This window comes from Leptosomus discolor, chromosome 2 (genome assembly GCF_034619465.1).
Source record: "Leptosomus discolor isolate bLepDis1 chromosome 2, bLepDis1.hap2, whole genome shotgun sequence".
Lineage (NCBI taxonomy): Eukaryota > Metazoa > Chordata > Aves > Leptosomiformes > Leptosomidae > Leptosomus > Leptosomus discolor.
The window spans coordinates 19,987,008-20,012,294 of record NC_141392.1 but is presented as its reverse complement, the minus strand read 5'-3'; positions in this window follow the sequence as shown (position 1 = coordinate 20,012,294).

Sequence of the window (25,287 nt, the reverse complement as noted above, 5' to 3'; positions counted from 1 at the left end):
ATTAATGAAATAGCATGGTCAGGTCAACTTCCAGGCAGTTTGGTAGATTAATCTTTAACTAAATCCATACATCAAGGAAAAAAACAAAGATCTGCTACTACTATAATAAACAAACACAATTTCAACACTGTTTCTGAAGGTTCTCCTTTTTCCTCTTTAATTTCATGATATAATAAAAAACAAATATGGGTGTATCAGAAGTGCCAGCAAGTGGATTTAAAATTCTTTTTGTTTAAAAACAACAGCAGCAACAAACAAACAAACAGACATAAACCAACTACCTAACATAAAATTGGATCCTTTCTCTATAATAACCTAATTTGTTTGACTGAGATGGCTTCATTTCTATGACTGTATTGTGTTGCCTTTTTTAACAAAACACTAAATAACATGTGAAACTTTCAACCCTAAGACATCGAAGAGAGGCCCAATGCCCCTAACCTTATAGTGCTTTCTGTGATAGATATTTACGATTTTTTTATTTGTTGCAAGGCCAATTTATTCATTATTGGAAATGCTAAGCAAGTGGAATTTACTGTTTTGTTAATAAAAATGTTTCTTAATACAAATTCTGGCTTGTTTCTTCTCTTGCTCTCAGATCTGGAATACCTGTTCATCTTAAAGCAGTGAAAAAAAACCCAGTAAATCGGTATGAAGTTACAGACATTCATGTCAGGAAAAAGTGACTCGGAGCTCTTTGTGCACTTAAGTGAAAACCTTCTCTAAGGCTTGTGTTCAACTAGCCCAGTTAGAAAAGTATGAATTACATTAGTCCATTGTTTAGTTTTGCATAGATTTACTTAATTTGAAACTTTCTAGCTTTTCTTTAAAGAAAAAAAAAATTAAAACCTGATATTCCCTTCCCCCTGTGAATGAAAAAAGAATTCCCTTTGTTTTCTACCACTTTTTGTTTCTGGTAGAAAGAAGATTGCAGAAGGTAAGGTAATGGGATGAAAAGTTAAAACTGAAAATATTTTCTCTTGTCTGGAAGATGGTTTAAAAATTAATGGAAAAATGAACGTATTTCCGGTCCTTAAAAACATTCCTAGATAATAATTACAAAACTTCAACTGGAGCTAATCCATTACATAAGTACTTTTGTATTTGGTGTGGCATTTAAACTCATGCGTAACTTCAAGCAAACATATAATCCTATTGATTTAAGCAAGTGTCTAAAGTTGCCTAAATGTATTGCTGAATTGGGATGGAGTTAAGCTTTTGGATCTAAACTCCAAATAGAATTTAAGTATGTATCTTCTTTAATCACATCAGTAGCTTCTTTGAATTCAGTGGGATTTATTCATCTGCTTAATTAGGTATAGACTGAAGTATAATTTAAGTTCAGGAATATCTGGAGAAAACAGCCCATATCTTCCATTGGTATAAAACAATTTATTGTTAAACTTACATTCTAAATGGCTTTATACTGGGATTAGTACTTTCCTCTGTGTGTGTGTGTGTATGTGTTTTTAAATAAATATTGAATATTCCATTTATAGAAATGCTTTATACACATTTAAAGAAGCTATAACAACAGCGATTTTTGTTCTACTACCAAAAAACCCACATTTAATTACACACTTTTTAATTCCACACTGTATTTGTTCAATTTTTTCTTCCATCTATACCATGCTTTCCCTTTCACCAAAATCCTAATGGCCTCCCAGTACCTGCTTCATCCATCATCAGCTAACCGCTTTAAGTGGTGGCCTCCATAATCAATCATCACTGTGGCCAAGTAGCTAAAAAACCTTCACAAGATGAGGAAAAAGAAAAAAACCTAACCACCCTGCCAAACGCAACTTAGAGTGAGGGAAATAGAGCACTCATATAGTCTCTAAATGACATCTCTGTTAATTCCTCCAATATGACTTCTTTATAGTTCAACAAAACAGTTTTATATTGGGTATCTAGGTATGATTTTCATATTGATTATAGAAAATTGCTTCTAAGTTCAGTACAGTCCTGTTTAGAGGTGCTTGGAAGCATTCTGCTGGGTTAAGCCAGATTCATCAGTACAATTTTATCTGGAATGAAGGCTTTTTGCTTTATTTTAAAGCCCCCACTTTCTAAGTATTTCAGCGTTAAAATGTTCCTGGCCCTCATGGGAGTGGGGAGAAAAATCCACACTGCATTTAAATCAATTTATGAATCGATGAATGCTTGTGGATTTTAAAATTTCTTGCCTGACAGCCTCTGATTTGTCTGGATGGTTGATTCCTCCTTTGGTTAGTCATCGCTGTCCATGAAACCAGAAGCATCCCCTGCAGGTTGAGCTTTGAGCTAGAAATTCCAGAAAAGAAAGAAAATCCATTGTCTGCTCAGTTTTGTGAGGTGCAGGGCCAGAACTCACCCAATCCTTTAGCCGCTTACTTTGGAGGCTTCTTCCTACTCAAGGTCTTTGACAGACTTCAGCCATCAACTCTGACTTCTGGAAAAGAAAATATGGTCCCTCTCCTTTCTCAGCTACTCATTATCATAAAATATCTTCAGTTGTTGTTCAGAACAAGCAGATTTCCATGCGACAGTGCTCCTCTAGTGGGCCTGAATTATGGTAGAATTTGGGGGTTTTTTAAAGAAAAAACATGGTAACATAAGGGGTAGAGTTGTTTCAAAGAACGCGGGATTCTCAGTAAGTTGCCTTTAAGGACAGTAATTTCATGCTGGCATGCACTTGAGAGGTTTAAAAATCCAGCCACTAATCCTCAACAACATCCTTTTGGTAAACAATAAAGACATTAGCTCGTTTGTCAGCAAGCGCAGGAAACGACAACACAGCTATCAAAATGTGAACGCATCGGTCTGGTTGCAGCAAATAACACAGGAAAATGGAATTTGGGCAGCCAAAAATAACCGCTGGTGCATTGGCAGAACTCTTACGAGCGAGTCTGATTACAAGCCAGTAAACATTTATCAGATGATAAAATACTTCTATTAGTCATAGTTTGGGATGCAGCAGGCTGACAAAACACAAGCACAGCCTGCGAGGCCACATTGGCGTTTTCAGGCCTGGGGGCCCGGTTGCTGTTAAGGTGCCCTCCAGTCAGGGGGACTGGGCAAGTTTTGCACAAACAGCTGCTGCATGCCAACTGATTGGCTTTTTCTGGGTAAACCTTCCTTTTCCCTTTGAAATTAAAATACACTTTCTGGGAAAGGTACAGCAGGTTGCTTCATGAGACAAATTAAGTGGCTCCCAAAACATGTGGCAGCACATGCAGCACTGTATGAAACAGAAACCAGACCCTGTGGCTGCAGGTCTGACAGAGCAACCTCCATCCTGCTCAGGTGAGCCCTGGCCTCGGGCATGGCAGCTGAACATGGTCCAGAAATGAGATGTTCCACCTCACACTGGTGGCAGCCCCCGGGTGCAGCAGATACCTGAGCTTGGCAGCAGCTTTGTGCTCCCCATGCACAATGGTGGCAGCTGGGTGCAGAGTGCTGGACGAGGTGCACAGGGAAACCCTGTATGCCAGGATGGGCTCAGCTTGTGCTCTGGGGAAAGATAGCAAGGGCCAGGACATGAAGAAGGGCTTATGGTCCCTGATATTGTCCCCAAAAGGCTGCCCTTGCTTCACTCCCACTAGCCCTGAATTTATACTCTGCCAAAATGGTGGGTCAGCATGTGGCAGGTCCCCGTGATTCCAGGGCCTTCCCAGTAAGCAGTGGACAACGGGCAGCATCCAGCCGGTATGTGGTCACGTGTGGCCCCTCTGGCCAATGCCTGAGCCAAGGCTTCTGAGGTATGAGCAGTGGCAAGCATGATGTTTCAGGAGCCAGTATGACCACTTGAGGATGGGGAGCTGTGAGCAAGGAAGACAGCAAGGCTGCAGATCCCGGCCTGGTGTGACCACAGAAATGGGGGAAAATTTAGCTGCAAGGGTCTCACAGCCAGCACAGGATGGGGAACTTGCCACATAGCTCACAGCCCAGCAAAGCTGGAGCAGGTCCAGGTTTTCCTCAGCTGCCAAATTCCTCAATGGGAAGAAAAAATAAAGGCATTGAGAGTTTAGGAATTTAATTAGGAGTTAGTTTAGTGTTTCTTTAGAGTTTTACCTGCCTGTGCTTCACACCAGAGAGAAGCTCAGGTCTCCTGTGTCTGGGGAAGGAAGCATCCCACAGGCATTAAACTCACCCACACGCATTAAATTCACCCCACAGCAATAGGGGTACCCCTAATTTTCTGGGACACTGGATCTCAAAGATTTAGACCAAAAAATTGACTAAGGGTGAGATCCAGCAACACACTCTGCTAAACCATAGGGAGAGGGACAATCTTCAACACAATGTAAAAACCTTAAGGAAAAAATTAGTATCACAAACAGATCACCAGCTCCTCTTGGAAATCCCACCCCACCTGCCACTGGCTGCTACTCAGCTTTTAAAGCTCACAGGTGGGTTTTCTTCCGTGCAGATTACACATGGAGAGGTAGCAGGCTTGTTACCTCTGACTGCCAGTCCCACCTGGCAGAAGGGTTGCCCTGCTAGTACCTGCAGGCTTGCTGTAGTTACCAGACCCATCCTACCACCTGTGAGCTAATTGAATTTCTTTTAGAGTCAGGCATTGCTGGGAACCAATACAAAGCAAGGATTCACATCAGGGCAGAATTTAAAGGCCAGAACCACTTCCCCCTTTGCTTTGTGAGTTTTTACTGGCTTGTGTTTGATTTACAGGGGAGGCTTAAGGCACAGGACAAGAACATATTCCAGTGAGAGAAAGAAAAACAGAGGTAAGCAGCCTTTGCCTCACTCTGTCCAGCAGATCCTATACTGTAAGTAGAAGAATTTCAGGTAACTAATTTGTTTAAATCTTGGTTTGTTGATGGATGGTGCTTGGGAAAACCAAGTCTATGCTTAGTTTTCCTGAAGGCTAAATTTGTTTAGGAGCTCGTTTATAGTTGTCTGCAGGCTCTTTTTAGACAAGTCTTTCAAAATGCTGATAGCACAAATGTAACAGCTATTACCTAGACCAGTTTCTCATCTCTTTTAATAGCTTTATCCTAGTAAGGCTTTCAGGATTTGACTCAAAGTTAAGGCTACATCTACACCAGCAAGTATGGCTCAATAAGAGTAAACAGTTGGTGCTGAGTACCTGACCCTTGTGTTGCATTTCTGGATTTTCTTTGAACCAGTTATAGTCTAGTCCCACAGACTGAGTGCCAGTTAGTGGATAGGGGGCATTAGGTGTGTTCATGGAGCTTAGCTTATTTAATCCAGAAAGTGTCCAGCTTTTTCATGCAGAGTGCTCTGAAGTTAATTGAAGTGTAGGAAGTGGGAACAGCTGGAATTGCTTCAGAACTGTACTGATTTTAAAACTTGCCTGTTGAAATGCCCTTTGTGCATTGCTGTATGCCAGTGTGCTTGTAACAATTCATTATAATAAAATGTTATTTTTAATATGAAGTACCTAGCCCCAAATGAAAATTGCTCCTACGTGTTAAGGCCTTCCTAATATTTTTAGAGGATTCAGTGTCTTTGCAATTCTGGCCCTCTTCTTCCTTTCTAATGAACACCTCCAACTCCTAGCATTCTCTCCACCCTGTTCTTTAAACCCAAAGAAATAATGATTAGGAAGACTTGTTTCCTTTGACTAGGTTGAGATAGATATGGGATATTTTTTTAAATAGGTACTGTATGAAGAAGCCATGTTACGGACACTGAGATCACCAACAGTACAATTGCTAACTTGTAGAAGTATGCTGTAAGCAGAGCTGATGCTGCTGGGACTCTAGATGAAGTGGGTGAACTGGAAGAAATGGCTGGGGCAGAGCTGGGTTTGGCCACTGCTCAAAGAAGCAGAACTGCACTGAACAATCTTGGTCTTTGGGAAACTCTACGTCCAGATTTTGCAACACTGATCTGCTTTTAACCACAGTTTTGAGTCTTCTCTGACCTAGCTATCACCAAAATAAATCCTTTCCAGTATGGGAATTAATTGTAATCTGTTTCCTGATTTAGTCAGTATTAAAATGAGAAACTATAAAAGATTGGGCCACACTTTGAGATCTTTACTTATATCTTCTGCAGACAGAAAAGCTGCCATTTCCATTAAGATTGAAACTTCATTGCTGCTTTTAACTACAGAGTGATTACACTTCCCTCTAGCATACTGCATATTATTATGGATGTTTTATACAAATATTCTCAATAGTCATCATTAATTCTTTCAGTTTTCTAAGTGCTAGGCATCAAAGACTGATGAGAGACTGATGATAAAAGATTTCTAAATCTGAATTTTTATAAATGACCATATTTGTGTTTGAGTTGCTGCTTATAAGTTTTGCCTAAGTTCCAAAAATCATCTTGATGTCTATTTTTATTACATTTTAGCAAGAGCTGATTGCTTAATATAGAAAGAAACATTCTCTGTTAACATAAGCTTGTTCAGAAACAGTTCAGTTGCAGTTGAGAACAGTTCAATTTGTCAACAAGAATATGACTTCAGAATTTTTAGACCTATTAAGTGTGCTTTTTGCATCTAAGCTAATTAGAAATCTTGGAGACTACAAATTCAAAAATAAACTTAGAATTATTGTTGATCTGAGTCTTGATGGGAGTTACCACACATCCTGGGTGAAGGTTTCAGTGTGTATGTACAAAGTTATGGCAGCAGTCTGGCACCTGATCTCACATGCTGCCTTTCAGGAAGGCAGCTTTGCCGGACCTGAGTGTGAACATGGTCTTTGCCTGTTATGCTGCTCTGCCCCCCACATAAAAACTTTCAGTGATTACCCATCCATGGGGACCACAACACAGACACTGCTGTACACCCACAAAGTCCCTGTCTCAAAAGCAGAACTTGGTGTTAATATATACTTTGTTCGAGACAAAACTCTCTAAATTCAGTGTGAGCAGGGATTTCATTCTGAAAAAGTAGCAACCAAAATAAATCAGCATATTGGAAAATGCTACAGAAAGCAGATTAGGAGGAAGGATATGGCCCTGCACAAACTCCCTGAACACAGAATATAGAAAAGTCAATCCAAAGAACCTAAAGCCAATCTGATTTCCTAAAATGGACAACAGGCTGGTAGGGAAACATAACTTACTTCTGCAAAGTCCTTAATGGCCTTTCAGAACTTGCGTTTACTTTGGCAGACTGGCGAGATGTGAAAGTCCTGATGTTACAGCAATAAATAATGCAGCCTAACAAAATGGGGACTGTACAAACAGGACACTTCAATTTTCAAAAATTGTGTGGATGCTATGTAATGGAAGTGGAATAAAAATCCAACAGTGGGACTTTGATACTAAGATGGAACAGCAAAATGAAGGTCACCAGCCATGGTAGTTGCAACTGTCTGGGAAAATAGAGAAGGAAAGGAGCCAAAGAGGTCTGAAAATCCCTGATCAACAATGAGATTTTGCTTTAGTTGTTCCCTTGTAAGGCCCTCAGTTTCATAAACAGTTTGCAAATGTTTGCAGTGCTCTGTTATGGCTGCTAGATAGGGAGCTAAGCCTAGGATTTGTAGTGGTGTGGCTGTGGCAGCCCTGAGCTAAGTATAGATTAGGAGCTTCAGCAGCTGCCCAGCTTCTCTCACAGCTCTGTGGTGCTGTAGACTTGCAGCTGTCCGTGCTTAAGCTGGCAAGTGCCACATCAGCTTGATAGCTCTGTACAAGCTGCAGTGAAGACACTCAGGCCTATTTGCCACAGTCCCCAGACAGACGATGCACCATGTCTGCCTAACCTGGGCTGTGGAATATGGTGAGGGGAAGTAGGTCTGCCCCAGGGAGAAAGGCAGAACTCCTTTGGAAACAATGACAAAGTGTTAGCAATTTCATTCCTATGGGCATGTTCAATCTCTGCTGCAGGGTGTTCCCAGGGCTCCACTTGGTTTTGATTCATGAAGTCTCATCTTCCTTCAGATGCTTATTGAACACTGTCAGCTAGAGCTTCTTCACTGAACAGCCACATTTCTTTACTACTCCCACTACCATCCACCAGGAATTTTTGAAGTGCAGAGAAGTGCTTTTGTCACTGCATACACTTTTCCTTTAGAAGCTAGTTTTTTTGGGGGGAGGGGTTGAGTGTTTTCTAAGGCTGGGAAAGAAAAATCAAATTATATCCATTTTGAGTTAAGTAGTAATCAACTTTCAAATTTCAATATGATGCAAACAGGCTTCAAATAATTTAGCATTAGAATAGTAAATAATTAATTGGATTTTGAAAATTATTTGTGAGAACTTACACAAAAGGCCCATTAAAGCAAAACCACAGCAAACCTGTTACTGTCCAGTCATTCTTTCTATTGTTACAGCTATGTCCATTCCAAGCACTCAAAGTACAAGAACCAGACTACAAAGCCAAAGGCCTTCATTAAAATAACAGTATTTACAATGTACAAAATGTTAGTGTGAGTAAGGGAAGAGAGAGTCTATTCTTCCAAGCTTTTTGTCCTAGTTAAAAATTAAATAATTGTCTAGATTAATTTCACCAGCATATTGTCATTATTGAGTATGATTGTTGCCATTTAGCATTTCTTTTCCTAATGTACCTACACCCATGTAAGTATAAATGCAGAAAGAAGTTATTTCTAAAGCATCTACTACTTGAACCCACCTTGCTTTCTGTACTAGCATATGTCCATCTAAGCACACGCACAACCTATTGTGCATACAAGTGTAATTGTAACCATGCTGATATGTTCAGTGGGAGAAAAAAAGGAGACAACTATGCTACAGTAAATACTTAAGTATTTACTTAAATTTTAAGTTTGACCTTGCACATTTCAAGAATAGGAAACTTTTTGATCATCCAGTTTTCTGATGTATGTAGTAGGAATGAAAGGAACATGGTTTTGATCAACAAAACTCCAGTTACAGACAAATATTTACATCCACCACCAGCCTGCTACCAAACATCAGAGCCATCACAGAGGTAGACAGTACTGTGTCAGGGTGGGCCAGGATATGTCTTCAGGTTCGTCTGTGGGTATGCAGATGATGCAACTTTACGGAAGTTAGTTGATTGGATTCCAGCCTTGCTCTGAGGCATTTTGTCAGCATAACTCTCTAGGCTTCATTGCAATTTTTTGTGATTGTACAAACATGAAACTGAGCTCAGCAGTATATGTCCATGTCACTGATTTAAAGTTCAGACCTTCCTTCAACCTTGTACAGTGGAGAAAGCCCTGCTTTCTCATATTGTTATTCCAAAGGGAACATTAAAGTTCCATTCTTACAGCACTACAACACGAAGAATGATAGATGTAATCAAAAGGGTCTTTTATCTTTTTTTACCTTGTTAGAAAAATCAGCAGTTCTGCAGCACTGATTCTTGAAGGTATAACACTGCTTTGTTACTACAGCAACAGACAGCACTGACAGTACCAATTTACAGAGGAACTGGGTCCTTTTGCAGGACCAGTCGAGAACTAAAATGGTTGTGATAATACTGTTGTGTGTAAAGTTGGTGGAATTAAAAGGTAAACAGACCAAATGTAGTATGGGACAGTACCTTATTTTACAAAGAAGCTTCTGCAGTGCTTCACAACCCCTCACATCAAAACAAGTGGGAATATGTACCACATCTTCAGCAATTAAATCAGTCCTCCTATTTTGTTTTGCACTGTTCCACAATGATTTGGCCCATCTCTCACTTAGAGACTAAGGCAGATAAGTGTGTTCACAGTAGTAGGAAAGGCTGTGCCTGAGGGAAGGACAGGACTTTCTCAAGGGTCCTGATGTAAAAAAGTGTCTTTGTTTAGGCAGCTGTTCTATCACCTGACGATACCCCCTACCTGAGGAGGGGAGTTGGGAAAAGAAGACTCTTGGGTTGAAATGGAAACAGATTTAATAAGAATTACTTAGTTTTTTTATATTATTTAATACTATTATAAAGTACAGAAAGTTATACTTGGCCCATATAGTGGTCATGAGCTGTGCGCTCCCAGCAGTGGATGTTAGCTGTCTAGCACTGCAAGTGCCACAGCTCCAGTGAAAGTGTGATGGTCATAACAAGTGTGAGAGCAGGCCTCAGGAGCAGATTGATGGGTGAGACCCTCCAGGGATGGTGACCATTGAGGTAGAGGGCCTGTCCCCAGTAAACTTTCCAATTTATAGTGAGTGTGATGTTTATGGTATGGAACACTTCTGTGGCCAGCTTAGGTCAGCTGCCCTGGCTTTTGCTCCTCCTAGCTTTAGCACCTGGCTAACTCAAAGCTGCTAAGGACCTTGATCACTACCACATACCAGGCTGGCTGCGAACTAAGTGTCTTACCAGCTTTGTTCTCACTGAATCGGGTGCTACAGTCTTTTCAAAAATGCAGCTTTCCTGAATAGAAAATTGATTCTACAGTTCTATCCCAGGAAAACCAGGATAAATGGATAAACTGCCCCATCTTGGATCAGCTTCTTCCTGCAGAAGCAGACTTGCTCTGCTTTTTTTTTTTTTCCACTTCCTTTGGGGCTATGTGTAAAAGACTCAAGGTATATAGGGGAAAGGGGGCGAGCTCACATTTCTTTCCTCCTTGCCCTTCATTACTTTTCTTTCCTCTATGAAAGAGACATGAACTTGATTCTTGCTGAGGCACCCTCAGAATAAGTACTGGACTTGAGTTATTTCAAACCCCAAGCCCATATAGACACCTTAACGCAGTCCAGCTTTCAAAAGCACACACTGATGTGAGCTATTATGTGCTGAGCTCTTTAGAAGAGCTGACCGTAAGGTCCATTTTATTTACTAAGACCCAGTCCACACTACTGTTGGTGATGCAGAAATACTCTCATAAATTGTGCCAACACATTTCCTAGCAGAGAAGCTGCTTATACTGGGCAAAATGTGCTTGTGGCAAGAGAGGTTAAAAAGAAATGAGGGATAAAATAACAAGCACAAAGCATTATGTTAGTGTAACTGTATCTAATTTAGCTCAAATTGCTGATATCGGGGCTGCTTCTTTCCCTTCTGTCATCTTCTGTACAGGGCGAGAAAGAAGTATATCCCTAGAACAATACTGCTCTGTCAAGGACACTTTCATATTGGCTTTGCCTAAGCAAAAGCAGGATGAAAGCTAGTGGAGCGGCTATGAAGAACTAAATTACTGAAGTACAATGCCAGCCTGTGTTGGAGTAAGGCCATAGGATGGGATTGAGTTACAGAAGCTCGTTAAAGCTATTCTGTATTAACTGAGTCACTGTATCTACATGTGTGCATGCTCTAAGATTGCCTGAAGAGTTGTGTGTCTTAGCTTAAGCAATAACAAAAGAGGTTGAGGCTTATGCATTTTTCCTTGACTTCAGGGGGCAAAAAAAAAAAACTGTGATTGAGAATGATGTCAGCTGAGGAGATGGGTGGTAACTTGTTAAGCCAACCTGACTCATCTATGTTAAATCTTCTGCCTGTACCCTTAGCTGCAGCTAACTAGACTTTTAAGCAGAGAAAGAAATAAATGCAGAGACTGTATGGGGAAAAATAGCTGGCTCTCTAAACACCCTTAGCTACTCAATACATCTGGAAAAAATGCTCAATTAAGAGAAAGACCTAAATAATTCACTAACTTTGAAGTTTTATGCTCTCTGTCATTGATTTCTGACTGGTGTATTCATTATTATATGGCATATTATTGAATTACTGACTCTCACCAAACTGAAACAAACTAGTCAATTCCTTATGTTCTTATGGAACAGCAGAAAAACAAAGTGGCTGATCTCTCCATTATCTCAGTCATACAGTTCAACCATGCTTTCTTTGGACTTTCAGACTGTTGTGTGTTATTAAAATGAATATTCAGGTGTTGAATATCTCCAGCTTTCATTCAGTTGTCAGAGTACTGACAAAGTTAAACCTTTCCATAGTTTAAGGTCCTTAAAAAAAAAAAAAGAGATTCTTGGATCACAGAAATTCTTGGACAGTAGAATAGGATTCATTTCACCAAAATTTACTGTATACTTAATTATCTAAATGATGTCTAATCTAGATTACTCTCTAGTCATCTGAAGGAAATAAGCTCTTTCAGAGGGTAATACATAAGTGATTTTAGATGTTTGCCCTGGGAAAACCTGAATTCTGCTCTCCAGTGCCTCTTGAGAGAGTCTAGACCTCTCACCTTACAGAGGTTTTTTGCTTTTTTTTTAAATTAAGAAGCCCTACTTAATTGCGGCAGGACTTTGCATATACCCAGCACCTTCCATCTGGAATGTCTTCCATGATTACTACATAACCCAAGCTGAAGTAGGAAAATGATTTGTTTCCTATTTTATCTGAGGCACAGAGGCTACTTCACCCTTTCTGGTAGATACACTTATCAAAGGGGCATTCCCTTAAACCATGGAAATTCTAGTCTGCTGCCTGGAAAAGGGGAAAAATAGCCCCATTTAAAAAAAAAAAAAGAAAAGAAAAAAGGAAGACCTGGGGAACTACAGGCTGGTCAGTCTCACCTCTGCCCAGCAAGATCATGGAGTGGATCCTCCTGGAAAATATGCTAAGGCATATGGAAAATAAGGCAGTGATTGGTGATAACCAACATGGCTTCACTAAGGGCAAATTGTGCCAGGCAAATTTGGTGGCCTTCTGTGATGGGGTTACAGCTCTGATGGATAAAAGAAGAGCTACCAATGTCATCTACCTAGATTTGTGTAAAGCATTTAACAGTGTCCTGAACAACATCCTTGTCTCTAAACTGGAGAGACAGGGAATTGACAGATGAACCACTAGGTGGATAAGGAATTGGCTGGATGGTCATACTCAAAAAGTCACAGTCAATGGCTTGATGTCCGAGTGGAGACCAGTAGTGAGTGGTGTTCCTCAAGGGCTGGTATTGGGACTGGTGGTATTTAACATCTTTGCTGGTGATACAGACAGGGGGATTGAGTGCATCCTCAGTGACAACATCAAGCTGTGTGATGCAGTCAACATGCTGGAGGGAAGGGAGGCCATCCAGAGGAACCCTGACAGGCTGGAGAGGTGGGCCTGTGCAAACCTCATGAAGTTGAACAAGGCCAAGTGCAAGGTACTGCACCTGGATTAGGGCAATCCCAAGCACAGGTACAGGCTGGGCAGTGAGTGGATCAAGAGCAGCCCTGGGGAGAAGGACTTGGGGATGCCAGTAGATGAAAATCTGAATATGAGCCAGCGATGTGTGCTCACAGTCCGGAAAGCAAATCGCATCCTGGGCCGCACCAAAAGAAGCATGACTCTCCCTCTCTGCTTTGGTGAGATCCCATCTGGAGTGCTGCATCCAGCTCTAGCGCCCCTAGCACAAGAAAAGCATGGACCTGCATAAATGGGTCTAGAGGGCTATGAAGATGCTCAGGGGGCTGGAGCACCTTCCCTATGAGGACAGGCTGAAAGAGTTGGGGTTGTTCAGCCTGGAGAAGAGAAGGCTCTGGGGAGACCTGATAGTGTCTTTCCAGTACCTGAGGGGGGCCTACAGGAAAGATGGGGAGGGACTCTTGATCAGGGAGTGTAGTGATAGGAGGAGAGGGTAACAATTTCAAACTAAAATAGGATAGATTAGATATATGGAAGAAATTCTTTGCTATGAGGGTGGTAAGACACTGGCACAGGTTGCCCAGAGAAGCTGTGGCTGCCCCCTCCCTGGCAGTGTTCAAGGCCAGGTTGGATGGGGCTTTGAGCAACCTGGTCTGGTGGAATGTGTCCCTGCCCATGGCAGGGGGGGTGGAACTAGACCATCTTTAAGGTCCCTTCCACCCCAAACCATTCTGTGATTCTATGAATATCCTTAACTCCCTTGTCACACTATATGGCCAGAATGTATTTTGCTGGAGCCTACTGGCTGATTTACAGGGATCCTAAAGTCCCTCTCTGCACTTGTTCTGGTGGCTCCCCTTAGTTCCCACATCCTAGTCCTTGGCCCCTTCCTGACGCTCCTACTCTCCATCTGTCCTTCCTCATTTGCAGTCCTTCATCAGAGAGCTCTTGGTAGTGACTGTGGTAGGAGGTGCTGCTGCAAAAAGAAACCATTCAATAGCTATATAAAGAGTGCTTAAGACCAGAAAAATTGTCCATACTGTGTTGTTATGTTTTGCCTGAAGGAAGCCTATTGCAGAGCTGGTCATCACATGCAAGTTTCCTGAGCTTAATTCCCATAAATCTTCCCCTTTCTATGTAGCGTGAATACCTGGGAAAATACTTGTATGTACAGAACAATGGCCAGTCTTTTCTTCTGGAGAGTAGAGGCAACAAAAAAAAACAAGCTTATTTCTTGTGCATGGGAATTATGAACATGTACAGCCTGTAATCCTGAAACTGATTTAAACGGGAAAGTTTGTGATCAAAACAGCACTTCATTCATGGAGCAGCATCACTGGAACATACCGAACAGCCATTTATCTGATTACGGAAGTATCTGGATCAAGCATGCTGGCCTTGAACATGTAGGATGTGAGAGATGAGGGTGGGGAAAGCAGAGACAACACCCAGTAGGACACAGAGTGCTGGACAGCTTTTTGATTCTCCTCTTTTCCTCCCTTTTTAAAGCTGCTTCCCTTCTGAGCTTAAAATATTGAAGACTACAAACTCTTCTGCATAACAGTAACCCTACAGACAGAAAACAATGTAGATATGCTTACGTCAGTTATACCTTGCTCCATTCAGTAAACTAGTGTTTTAAACATACCCAGCTTAAATGTACCTGCAATAAACCTTTTCAGTGTTTAGGTTGTTTTCATTTAGTTTTAAGCGTTCCTGAGTTATAGAGCAACCTTTTGTTTTTCTGTGCTATAAATACTTCATTGATGTCTTTGCTTTATCTGTTACAATTTAGCTCTTAAAGATGGAAAACAGAACAGATCTAGTGAAACTTACAGTTGCAGAGTAAATAAACATTTGTTGTGTGTTTCTTCCTCAAACTTTATGGGCTGCTTCAATGTAATTAGTACACAAGATAATTTTCAAGGTCTTGGTTTAAAAAGATAAGAAAACTTGACAATTTCAAATAGATCTTTTCAGAGAAACATGAGTCATAATTTTTCTACCACTCTTTCTAATAATAACATAGACTATGGAGGTAAATGTGTCCAGCATTTACTGGTAGCATATGATTAGTAATATCTTTTAAACTCCCATCCATAAAAAGCAAATGGCATAAGGGAATTCCCACAGCACTTCCTGGAGGAGAAATGTCTTAGGTCTCCCCTCCTAAATATAGACACCACAGCTCTTCAGCCTGGTGTAAATGACCAGTTTGTCTTTCCAAGGTAGCTCATTTTTGTCTCTTTCAACACCCCTAGCCTGACTGGCCATTTCAAATGCACTTACCACTTCTGGATCCCCCAAAGATGGAGTCATCTCCTCTGGTGCCCTAGCCACCTTGACCTCTCCTGTCCTGGTGTGTCCCTCTGCATCTGCTTTTGTCCTAGTGTCCAGCCAGCTCCACCCTGTTGCATCTTTTGAAACTTTTGACATACAGGAACTGCAGCAAAATAAGTGATGGTGCTTACCAAATGTACCTACCCAAAGAGTCCTCAGTATCTTTCCGTACTACTCCAGAGGGCACATCAGATTCAGCTGATGAAATTGCACAAGAACAAATGAGCTTACTGAATTTTGAGACCAATTTTGGCTCCAGTTCTCTCTGCAGCTTCTCATGTCTTGGCTGATTGATTGATTGAGTCATCATTAACAGCCTGAACCTTTCAATGAAACCAGTGGGAGTCTTGCCACTTCTACCAGCAAGAACAGGCTGCTGCGTAAGTTTCCCACATGAAAGTACAATTCACTAATATGTAAAAAGGTTAAAAAAAAATCCAAAAGCTGAAATCACAGCTCAGTGAAATCTTGCACTGAGGCAACAGTTTGAGTACAATAAAAACTCTGCATGGTTTTTATGGGTTTTTTATTGTTTGACAATTTTTTTTTTGCTTGATAATGTGTACATAGACATAGGTGGGGGTGCTTTTGGTGTACCTTGAGAAGTACCACATACCTCCATTTTTTCCTCTTATGGTCTCTCACCTTTCTCGCCCTCCTTACCATCTTGTGTGGCAACCATCCCTGGGACCACTACGGGTACGATCTCTTCCCAGGGAGCCATCAGCACTCCAATGTAACTGTCAGTCTGTGGGGTATTTGTGGAGAGATGCGTGCTGCATGGCAGCAGCACTGGATGAGCTGTAACAGAATCACTAAAAATATAATGTGAGTGTCCCACCTGTCGGAAAACTGACTACCACTAGGTTACTGAGGCAGGCTGACCAACTTCAGCATGATTTGTTTTAACCCCTAAAATCCTAGGCTAGACTTGAACATAGAAGCAGACTTTTACAAGGGCCCTTGGGAGTGCACTTGGTCTCATATGTTATACTTCAGTGAGCATCATCATTTCTTGGTCATAATATCAAGGAAAGACATAATTAGATTTATATTTATGTGCTTTTTGCAACATATAGGGTTATTTTCTGTTTATGTTATTACTACTTTGGGAGTACAAACAAAACTGATGAACACATTATTATACCTTTATGAGGGCAAGTTATTCGATGCATGAACACTAGTGACACTTTCAGTACTGTGCTCACAATGCTTATTCTCATCAGAATGGCTTAAATAATACATGAACTCATGCATATACATATTGCAGCTCAGCTCTTTCATTAGGAGCCTTGCTAAATTCTCTCAGCTAGTTCTCCTGAGCACTCGTATGTTTTCAGGGTGAAAGTCCTTTTATTTGTTGCAGGCAGGTTGCAAAATCTTGCTGAGTTATCATTTTAAATTTGTTTGACTGTGCAACCTAGTTTAACAAGGGCAACTTGCAGTCTTTGCTTTTCCTATTCTTCCTGGAAGAAAAAGAAGCTTATGTGAAGTGTTTTAATGTATGAAAAAAACATATGAAAGGGAAAGTGGAAAATTGCATTTGGTAATTAAGGTTTTGTGTTGGGACTGCAGTGGTCTGTTCAGTTCCCTAGAGGTTCTGTATGACCTTGGGCAAGTCATGCTCATGTTCCCAAGAGTCTGTGTAAAGTGGGGTAATGGTTCCTTCTTTTCTTCCCTTGATGTCTTCTCTGTTTGGCTTGAGTGCAGATTCTCTTTCAGTGTGTTTATACGGTGCCCATCATACCATGGTTTCAAATATATTTGGGAATTTTTATACAAATCAAGTACTAGTAAGGAAAATATTTATGAATTTATATCCTTGGTGCTCCAATTCAGGATAATAGCTTTAAACAAATATGTTGAAGAATGTGTATTTATAGATAAATGCTCCCAGTACTTTTGGGCAGAAAAGCAAGATTCTGTCTTGAGAACAGGATGGGATCTGTGCATTAAATACAGCTGGCACAGGAATGAATTCATCTTTTGTGCCTGCTCTAAGCAGTGTGCACTTTAGAAGTGCTGCAAGAGAGGAGACATTCTAAAGAGAGGCCTGGTATATGGCAACAGGGCAGGACTTGGAAGTGATAAGACACAGAGAGAAATACATACAGAGGATCCCTACTCATAGAAGAAGTTATAGCTGATTATGTGTCTTATTTGTAAAGAAGTACAGGCTTGTGTGGATCTGTTTTTTGGGAGACTACCTGCCATCAGTGTCTGCAATGCTTCCTGCGCTGAACCTAAATATATGGTTTTGCATTGGAATGGCTGTGAGGATTTCTCCTTCCTTCCTGCAAGCCACTGCTGAAATAAAATGAAAGTGTCTGAAATAAACCAAACACTGCCCCTCCACCCCAGCTAAACCAAGTTACTTTAATGAAACAGAATTTTAAATCACGAATCATACACCAGCACCTATCAGACTTGGACATTGGGGGCTGCTAATGAAACACCGCTGTTCATCACCTGGTATACATGCCCAGTGTCTTCAGTTCAAGGTGGTCCATGCTTGTCACTTCCACAGGTGCTGCTGTGGTCTCAGAAGTCCTTCAGGGTCTGCAGCTGTACATGGGGATCATTCACAAACAGGCAAAACAAGGCTGGGCTGGTTTTCTGTGTACTGCAATAACAAGTCTGTACTACTCCTCGGAATCCACAAAGGCAGCAGCCCAGGGCACAACTGGGGGCTGCGCTTATGCAAGTGTCCCCGGTTCATTAGCTCTGATTGCCACATTAGATACACCTGTATCCCCCCCTAGTCCCGACACCATCTATTAGGCCAGAGTGAGCTCCCAGCTGGGCAGCAATCATTAGTCACTCTGCTCTTAAGAGAAGTGGACAGCGCTCACCTGGGCTGCTCATTAATTTCTAGTGTCTTTTCTGTTGTTCTGTGTTGTAAGCCAGGCTTTTCCATGAGAATTTGCTGTTTCAAAGCTACAGTGGCTCGAGCAAAAAATGGGGAGTAATCCTGTAACTGAGGAATTTCCAATCTATTTGCTGTCATTGGTCACTCTGCTGGAAGTTGCACAAAATGTGAAGAAAAACGTTAAAACAGATCTGTCTTGCAGTTTCCTTGTAATTCTCTGGCAGGTCCATGAGGATTTCATGTCTTGAGAGCATCACTGGCACTGAGACTTGGGTTAGAAAAATTCCTGTATCCGATTCCTCCCCAAGATCCTGTCACACTGATATGCCCCAGGAATAAAATGCAATCCTGTAATCCCCTGGAGCAAGAGGGACTGTGAAACAGTGAATCTGTCAGGGCTCTGCTCGATGCCCTAAATGACCCAATGTCTGGTTAGTTGTAGGGTCCAGCAGGTTCAGGAGGGCTCCAGATCAGGAAATGTTCCTTGGGTGATTAGATATTTTTTTTAATCACATGTGTTTTCTTAGCGAGGTTCACACAATTATGTACATGCACATTAAAGCACAAGATATTTTTAAATACCAAATCCACAGTTAATGTATTTCTCTAAAGAGTTTCCAACAAGGCATATTTATGGAAATAGTAAAAGAGCTGGAGATGAAACATGACAACTTTGCATGGCATCGTTATGTTTAGAACAGGGAGGTTGCTCTAGTTGTGAGAATTTCAGATTATTTTTTTGTTCAGGACAATCTGGCAGGGAGAAAGACAAACACGATCAAAGGAAAAAAGCGAGGCAGTTGTTTGTAAGGAACGACTGCTATCCTTCTTACCCTTGTTGGCTGTGGGTCTGGTTGTCCCACTATTGAAGTTGATAGCAAGGCTTGAATGACTTCAGTGGTGAAAGACCCTAAAGCAGAGTGCCTGTCTCACATCTTTTTCTCTTTGTAATTTATCATCTAGCTCGAACACTTTATAATTACTCTGGACTATTTTCTACCTACCCTCCTATCATCTACTCTTACCCTCCATTTATGTATAAGTAATGTTCAGGAAGCTTGTTACAGCTCATAAGTAAGGTACGAGAGGCTCTGCCATCCAGTCTGTAGTTGCCACATGTAGTCTTCTCCAGGCTTTTTATGTTACAAACATTTCTTTTTAATACCTCAAAGAGAAATACTCTAGTAATTACAGCAGCAATTTCCTTCCTTAGCTTTACTGTTTCTTCTCTCCTGTGCAGATTATTTCATTTAAGCTGATATCCTGAGCAATTATAGCACAACATCATTTGAGACGTAGTCACCTCTGGCTAACCTCTTCAGGATCCCTTTGATATAAATGTGTTGATGTCTAAGCATCCCAGTGAGAACACTTCAATGAGAAAAACCAATATGAAATCTAATATTTCCCAGGAAACTTGGTCAGGAATAGAGTAGAACAAGTGCCCTCTGTTAGGGAAAGGCAGCAAATATCAGAAAATATTGCATTGATTTTATGGCCAGAAAGAATAACTGTGATCATCCATTCCCACCGCCTGCAAAAGACAAGCCAAGATTTTGGCTGCAACCATGCTGCTGGCTGTAATGGGCCACATCCAAAACCCTGTGCAGTCACTGGAAAAAATGCTGTTGGCTTCAGTGAGAGCATTGGATCAGGGTCAGCGTGAACAGAAGCCCAGCAGTGCAGCACAGCTGTGGGGAAATCCCTGGCTTGTACCAAGCAGTCATCATCTGCCAGTAAACAGGGAGTATCTGTGGCTTCCTGGAGGCAGGACAGTGCCTCTTCTAGCATTTCTTCTGCAGCAGACCTTGCTGAGGTGGGAAGGAAACTCAGAGAAAGCGGCCAGGGAGGAGCTACTCTCTACCTCCCAGCTCTGTCTGCAGCCACTGCCCCTAGGGCTGCTCGCAGCAGCAGTTCCTGTTGCTGAACACCTACACAGAGTCACTTCTTTGTTCCCTGTTGTGGATGATATAATACAGACAGCTGGAGTCTGGTGTGCTCATCTAATGTTTTGGTAAAAAAAAAAAAAAAAAAAAAAAAGCTATTAAATTCTTTGGTTTAGGAATAGATTAAGAGAAGTTGATGAGAAATTTGAAAGGTGTTTGTGTGGGAGGGCGTAGGTCATTTGACAAAAAAATAAACAGCAACAAATTGCTACATCAGGAATGTATTAGATCTATCTGACTACTCTTGGGGAAAAATGCAAACAATCTAAAACAGAAAGAAAGCTCAGAAGTGCTCCTTTGGGGCTCCTTTGGGGCTTCAAAGTGCAGTAATTTAGAAATACTGCATTTTGTGACAAAATTGTGGTTTGCATTTTAGCAGTGGCAAAACTCAGCATAAATTTATGATCGATGTTTCCCACTCCTACAAAAAAAGCAGAATCACATTGTGGAGATGATAGAAGGAGATGGTACAACAGGATAATTCCCACTGGTAATGTAAAAACCTCTCTTTCCTACAGTTATGTCTGCTGTGGTGTACACGCTCCACAGCACAGCTCTTTGCAGAAGGGAAGGTGAGTGGAAGCCTGCAGGACTTGGTATTTTGCATTAAATTATTCATTTTCAGACCACAGTTTAATTCCTTCACAGGTGACTAATAACTTCAAAGTGCTATTTGTGGTGCAGGGTTTTGTGATGTGCAAGCAGCCGGCTCCTGCTGCTGTTCCTGATGAACAAACCCTGCAAACCAGGCCGCCGGCTGACCCCTTCAGCAGCCATTGCAGTGGTCACTGAGAGGCAAAAACTCTCACTTCTCAGAGGATTCTCTGTCTGAGTAGGAGTCGCCACTCACTCATAGGAACACGTACACTTCTCCCCATGCTAGCTACCTGCAGCTTTGACAAGGCTTACTTACAAATGAGCTAAATAACATCTGCTCACCCTTCCCCTCACGTGTCCTCATAGATAAGGGAGGGATAGTTAGCAATGTTGGTTGTTTTTTTTTTCTTTCAAGTTATGATCTTTTGCTGCAAGACTGTCAAGCAAATTCGCCAAGACATAATTTAAAGTTTGGATTCCTGTTGCTGAAAGTACCTTGCGAACACTGGCATCTGAAAACTCCCCATTCCTAGGCAGCAGGTAGGTGCCTGAACACAAGTGCCCAGCATAATTTTAAATGCTCTCGGCACCCTGAATTCCAGCTGCCTCTCTGCTTCATGCAGAGATTTCCCTGTGTTGTATCTGTGTGTCCTGTGACAGACACAAACTCTTCTGGAAAGGCAGAGGGCAATCAGGTGAAAGGCCCTGACAGCCTGAAGGGATTCAGCTGCTCAAGGGGCTTTGATGGGACATGGCAGGGCAACACAGGGAGATGAGAGCTAGCTCTGCACAAGGTAGTGCTAGACTGTACTGCCGTAGCATGCCAGCTGGACCCATAAACCTGCTCTGCGGTCAGCACAACCACCCTGGCAGAGCAGCCTTTTGATGCAGCTGTTTTGTTCCTAATAACTCCATTATTCCAGAGATAACTCTGTTATCCTTGCACAACACTTCATTGCACCATGTAGATACCCCCTGAGGAACTGTTCTAAAGCCTTTGATAAAACAGGAGGTGAAAAACTGTGGACTGGAACTTGGAGCACAAAGCTCCAAGGAGTGGCACTGGAAAGCATGGACTGCCTCTTAGGACTCACAGGCAAGTTGAATATTTGGTCAAAACCTTTACCATGGCTGTAACAGCAGGCTGATTTACACCAGTAGGGAACACAACCCTTTGCTTTTCTCACTCTGCTCTAGCATTAAAGTGAGCATGTGCCAGGGAGGATGGAACAGGCCAGGGTATATATAAATCTGTTTCTACTGTAAGCTAAGGGGAAGACATTCAGATTGTCTACAGCTACTTATTTCCTTTGATATGCATTCCTTTGCAGCAGCAGGAGGAAAGACAGCTCCTTCTGGGCAGAAGTAGTGCCTGCTGCTCTTAGGAGCAGCTTGTGAGCTCTGCATTGGTGTTCGGGGTTTACTTCTGTCTGATTACTTTTGAACGAACACCAGTGTGGTGTTATTAGCAGCAACCCTATTATGTTTCTAATAGTCTTGTTAACATGCAGGAAATCAATGCTAGGAAACGTTAAGGAGTGTACAGAGGAAAGTTAGTGTACTATGCTTTGAAGCCCATCCCAATTTTGTTAACAATGATTGCACTTCTCCAGGGATCACAGCTTTTGTCCTCAGTAAGACCAAGCCAATAATTGACACTGCCTGAGCTTTTCACCTCTTGCTCAGTTATCTGTGGGCAAAATGTCTGTGCCCCAGCGACACGGACCGTACAGTGTTTGTCTCAGGAGCAGCATTACAGTATAGAAATGAAGAATTGAAGGTCTTTAAGAAAGTGATTAGAGAACCAGTGTGGAAGATGGGCCCAGTGGGAAATGAATTAACCTCACATTTCAGAAATCTTTCAACTCTTTCTACGTTGCAGGCTTCCTCTAAGTCTCCTAGTCTAGCCATTTCACTTCAGCTTCCATGCTGTTAAATGTGGATACTAGTCCTCTGCAAGGTACTCGGGTTTTAAGGAGCTGGGAACCGCTCAAGCATATTAGGGGAGTTTACTCCGCTGGTCGCCATCCCGATTCATCCCTACTTCTGTACGGCCTCTCCAACTTATTTTAACCTAGAAGATTCGGAAAGTCTCTGCAACCTCTAGGAGGGAGAATTCCTCCTGCTTTATCCCTGGAGAGTCAGTGACATGTCCAACACTGTATTGCACAAAATAGGACAGACAAGACATGGCATCTTTTCTGTGAACGGTAGAGTCCTTATGCAGGTGCCTTCACAACAGAAATAACAGTACCACTTTCCCTGGTATTTCCATGCAGAAGGCACTCATGATGCAGGTACCTGCATTTTCTGAGTTTAAAAGGGACCCTGAAATAGCTTGGGGCAACACTGCTAGCACTAAGAGACGACGAACTGAGGAATGACAAAATGCAGGTACAGGTGTAGTGGGTGCATTGCTGGGTATACTGCTCCTCTCATAGTTTCCTTCCCCCACTGCTGTCTCATGGAACAATCACTTCATCTCTTATGCTGAAGAAAAGGAAATATGACATTGTTGATCAGCACTGCTTCTGCCATTGTGATAAAATGCAATGAGATCCAATGTACTCAGCCATTACTTGAGTGCGTCAGACTTACTGACCTTCACTGTGGCTATTAATGTGAAAAACTCTCTGTCTTCTAGCTGTAAAAGCTGTCTCTCATTTCTGAAGTGAGAACAAGGAAAGAAAAAAAAAGACAAGAATTTTACACATATGAACCCACTCTCTCTTTTTTAACTAACAGCAAGTATTTTATCTCAGTCATAGGTGTCACCTAATTCATTACATATTCCCATAGGATAAAAAAAGTCTCACTGTTTGCCCATGCGGTCTTTGTGTCCAAATAACTTCAGACTCTCAAAAATATCTCTGTATTTTCAGTCAGAAACAATGTTTCTCTAACAAGTACAAATCATTTGCAATTTATCAGTCTGCCAGGTGGGATTTGCCCTGTACTCACAGGGAACAAGCTGTCCTGTGGCATAAGCATACAGCAGGATCAACAGTGCTTGGGCTCGTGGGAGAAGCTGACTGAATGGAGGCAGTACTTGCTACACAACGTTGTAATTTTCTCAAGGAGATGTTAATGAGGCTTGCTCAGCATTTCATAAAAATTTCATTTGCAGCACACAGGGCTCCCTGACAGAAGGAGCTCTGGTGAATCTCACAGAGGTGGTTTAAGCCATTACAACCTCCTGCCATGTGCTCCCTCTGTCAGCGAGGCTTCTTATCCTTGTATCTGCAGTAGCTGAATAAAAGAGGGGCCTGAACCTCGGCTGCTGCAGCTCAGAGTCTGATATTATACTGTCACTGAAGGTGACATGCATGGGGAAGGGATTATGCCATGATCACACCCTGACTCTGCTACAGTGCTCCGAGTCAAAGGGGAAAGGAAGGGGCTTCTCTTCCTTGAGACACACAGAAAAATTGCTACTGAAACAGAACAGCAAGGACACCAACTGAATTGTTGGATTGGTTTAAGTATTATTACTTTTAACACCCTGCTTTGGTATGTGTCAAGGGAGACCTTGAAAAAATAGGAATGCTCACAGATCCCACAAATTCTCAATAAACTCAAAGGGTAATATTTTAATAATTTCCTCTCAGAATATTAACTCCATTTCCATTTTCAAAACCAGCTTGGGTGGCTCAGGTACCTCAGCGCTCAATGCATGATCCATTGCAGTCAACTGCATGTTAACTGTGCCTGCCCAGTTCAAGACAGTTTCAGTTTGCTGCCCAGACAAACAAGTGTGAGCATGTCCATGCTTTTAAACCCGATCTTGCTGCTGTGTCATTTAGTAGCTGGTTAAAGATGACTCTATACCCAACATCTGGCTGAAAGCCAGTTGCTGAATCTGCACTGGAGCTCCTGCACAGGCTGCAGCTTTGTGGTCCAAGTTTCATGTGGGTGGCTTAAGAGGACCAGCATCCTATATAGCTGTCCCTGCTATTCTGGAGTAGCTTGCTAGGATGAAGAGCTGAGAGAAGGAACCATTTCAGGTGTCTGATCCACATCTGTCACATGATGTATGGGCTCAGCCAGATGAACAGAGGTGACATCTTTAGGGACAGATGATAAGATTACTATATGTAGTTTTATCCCCTAGGACAGAGAGACATCTGAACACCTCAGTAATAACCCCTAAGCCACTGCAGTTCACAGTGTGGTGTTTCAAGAAAATCAAAGTCACTGAGAGTCTCTGATAGATCACATGGTTGGAAGACCTAATTGGTATCCAGTGGGGTTAATCACACCTAAATTCCCGTAAGATGGCTCTCATGGGCACTACTAACAGTGAAGCTGTGAGGCTGGCAGTACAAGGCTTCCTGCACATTTACCTAGCCATTGCTGTGAGAAATGTAGTTATCTCCCTAGAAGTGAAGTGGAAATGTCATTTAATCTCTAACCAATTCCTTACAGAATTGTGCCAAAAGTTATGTGTCAAGTTTATAAAATCAGTTTGAAAGAATCCATATTGTGCTTTGTTGCTGCTTAACTATGTTGGTAACCGCTCTGGGAAAGTGGTGCAGTGTTGAATAACTTTCTGTAGTAATTACAAATGAGTATGAATATGAGTCACAAAACAGGGAAGTGTTTTTATCCTG